Source organism: Macrobrachium nipponense, chromosome 5, assembly GCF_015104395.2.
Source record: "Macrobrachium nipponense isolate FS-2020 chromosome 5, ASM1510439v2, whole genome shotgun sequence".
Taxonomy (NCBI): domain Eukaryota; kingdom Metazoa; phylum Arthropoda; class Malacostraca; order Decapoda; family Palaemonidae; genus Macrobrachium; species Macrobrachium nipponense.
The window spans coordinates 39,685,392-39,688,272 of record NC_061107.1 but is presented as its reverse complement, the minus strand read 5'-3'; the positions used below and the strand labels follow the sequence as shown (position 1 = coordinate 39,688,272).

Below are 2,881 nucleotides of genomic sequence, written 5' to 3'. Positions count from 1 at the left end.
AAAAAAAAAAAAAACAGAAAAAAAAAAACAGATAGTTGTTTTAACTGTCATCTTTCACCTGACTGACTAATTAAACTAGTAATGAAATTAGCGCCCAAATGCCAACGAGCATGGAGATACCAATCAGAGAAACACGCGTAAGCCGACTGTGGGACCTCGGAGTTTCAGTGGATCTCATCCTCTAATAAAGCCTTCGGATCATATCCCGGCTGAAGTTCGGTAAGGACTAAAATTTTAGTCTCGGCCAGTAATTACAGATGGGAAAGACTTCAGTGATATAGATTAGCAATTCAGCCTTATTCATGAATGACTTCTAGTAAGAGATACTTGGCATGAATTGGATATTTTTCATGTTCCCTGCACTTGTCAGGGAACATGAAAAACATCACACCCTTGTTGAGAAGTTATTTTTCAGTGGAAATACAATTTTTAAGCTTCGTACCAAAACTAGATATTTTCCAGTAACGTTTGGAAAATGGACGACGAATATTTGTGTGCAGATCAACGCATAATTCAGAAAATAGTTTTTTTCTAGTTTTTTTTTTATTTAGTAATGTGGATTTGAGAATACCGAAAGGATAAAAGAAAATTACTATTGAGTTTTGTCAAAGCATTCGAATCTCTATGGAGGAAAATACGTAAGATATAATAACACAACGTTCAAAATAGAACTGTAAAGAATTATATTCACTCAAATCGTATGGATAGCTACACAATCAGAGGAATATAATTGTCTCATCTGTATAATGAACTGACGCACTGGAAAAGAAGGAAGTACAACCAGCATTTAGTAGACACTGAATTTTCATAATCATTTGAACTAAACTTTTTTTATATACATTTTCACTTAAACAAAACTTAGGAAAGTAATTTAAACAGCCTTAACATACAGATTAATATAATTATTAGCCTTAACATACAGATTAATATAATTATTAACACCTTACAATTAACAACAAACACGCTGAAGGTGGCAAGCCAAATAGTACATTCGTATGTTAGACCGCTTTATAGTTAAATGGAATTCCTGTCGACGAAAGGACCTCATCCAAAACGTAGACGAAGCGAGAAAGTCCTTTTCAGTGAATATGTTTAGTTCGTAACCACTCTGTCCTAAAAATATGAACAATATCACTATTAGTGACATGGAAACAGTAAGTCAAATTAAACTAACCCAGAATTACTCAAAATTAAGCTGCATAAATTTTTACAGGGCTTCACACAAAATAAAATTAACCAAAGCCCTAAACTTCATAACAATGCAACCTTTAACGCAAATAACCTGGGAATTTTATATGAATAAATTGACTCAAAAGGACCAAGAATAGTTATTTAATAATTAAGGGTTTAGCAAGACCTTTACTTAAATATAAATGAAAGTACTGGCAATAACAAGGAATCGAACTAAAACCCGCTTCCTTCAGTTGAACCCCATACCTGTTATTGTCCAGAGAGGCATATAAGTGGAAGTGACGACGACGTTCACCACAAGAGCAAGTTGCAGATAAAGGAGCCAATTATACGACACATCAAGCTAGGACTCCACTTGGGCTCAATCACACACAACGATGCTGAATACATCAAAGTAAGCCCTTGGTCATAACTCGAGGACGAAGACTTCAGAACTGCATACATCTCGACGTGGCACATGGTCGTGGCAAACCAATCGAAGAAGCTATCCAGTGATCCAGTGAGAGTTTTACAACATCCACATATTGTTTATATTCCTCACTGTATAATTATCGACGAAGAAACACATCTGCGAAAAACACTTGAACACGAAGATTAGTAATTTCACAGAAGGCTTAGAGGAATAGGAGGAGGAGTTGCTGCCATACTGCGGACTGAGTGATGACTCCTTCTGTCTTTCAGAACATAACCATATCGGCTTGTATAGTATAACAAGGTAATAAGGGAACCAATGGAAGAGGGTTAAAAATGAAAACAATCTAATTGAATACCAACTTAAAACTATCAAACAACTACTTACTCCCTTTGAGTCAAAATATGCGGTTAATACAAACAAAAAATGGAAAGTTACGAATGATATTCGTAATTTTCTGGACATTGCAGGCCAGGGATACAATTTAATATGTAAATTGTATAAAAATTCAGTCATACTTAACCTACATATTCAAATATTCTCGTGTTCGCTGCTCACTTAATATCGCAGCCTTCCTGCGAACACAAAGATTATTAGTGTCATTATTTTGTTCAACATCAGGGGTAGAGATACAGTCATCTTCACCCAAAGCCTTTACCTCTAGATAAGGAATTAAAGTCGAGATGTGACGTTTTATAACTTCCTTGGTCTTACCCTTTAAAAGGGTCACTCCAGTTACCTCACCATTGCTATTGACTTCTAGTTTTCTGGACAATAGCCATAGGGTAGCTGCTAGGTTTAGTGTTAAGTTCTTTAAAGGACTATGTCCCCTACCTTAATATTATGTTGCTGGGCTGGACGGTACCTATCCTTCTTATCAACTGCTTGTGATACAAGTGTTCCTAGAAACTCCGAATGATAATTCTCAATCAAATTTTGTCTAACTTTACGAAGTTTCTCAAACTCATCGTTGATACAACTAGTTAAACTAACTGGTGTTTGCCAGTCTGGATCAGGAGGCATTCCTTGCAGTGAAGGAATTAGGTTTAAAGAAAGAGTATCATATCCTCTTATCAATTTCTCTGGGGTTATAGGTTCGGGTACATCATTAACATTAGCTTCCCTCAATCCATTTTTAAATGCAATAGGGCGCTTATTAACCAGATGTTTAGTGTGTTCTACCACAAATTCAAACTCTGCAAAAGATAAAACCCAATTCTTGATAGAACAAAGAGCAGTCTTTTTACAGAGTTTGCTACAACCCTTAAAGTATTGTTG

General features: G+C 35.7%; 1 long non-coding RNA gene across 1 annotated transcript; it reads right to left on the bottom strand.

The window, feature by feature from the left end:
- Positions 1–911: 911 nt before the first annotated feature.
- LOC135215085 (uncharacterized) lies at positions 912–2,293 on the bottom strand. Its single transcript, XR_010314558.1, has 2 exons — positions 1,438–2,293; positions 912–1,113 (listed from the first exon to the last, which is right to left on the bottom strand). It is a non-coding gene; the product is annotated as an uncharacterized LOC135215085 (long non-coding RNA).
- Between the last annotated feature and the right edge of the window lie 588 nt (positions 2,294–2,881).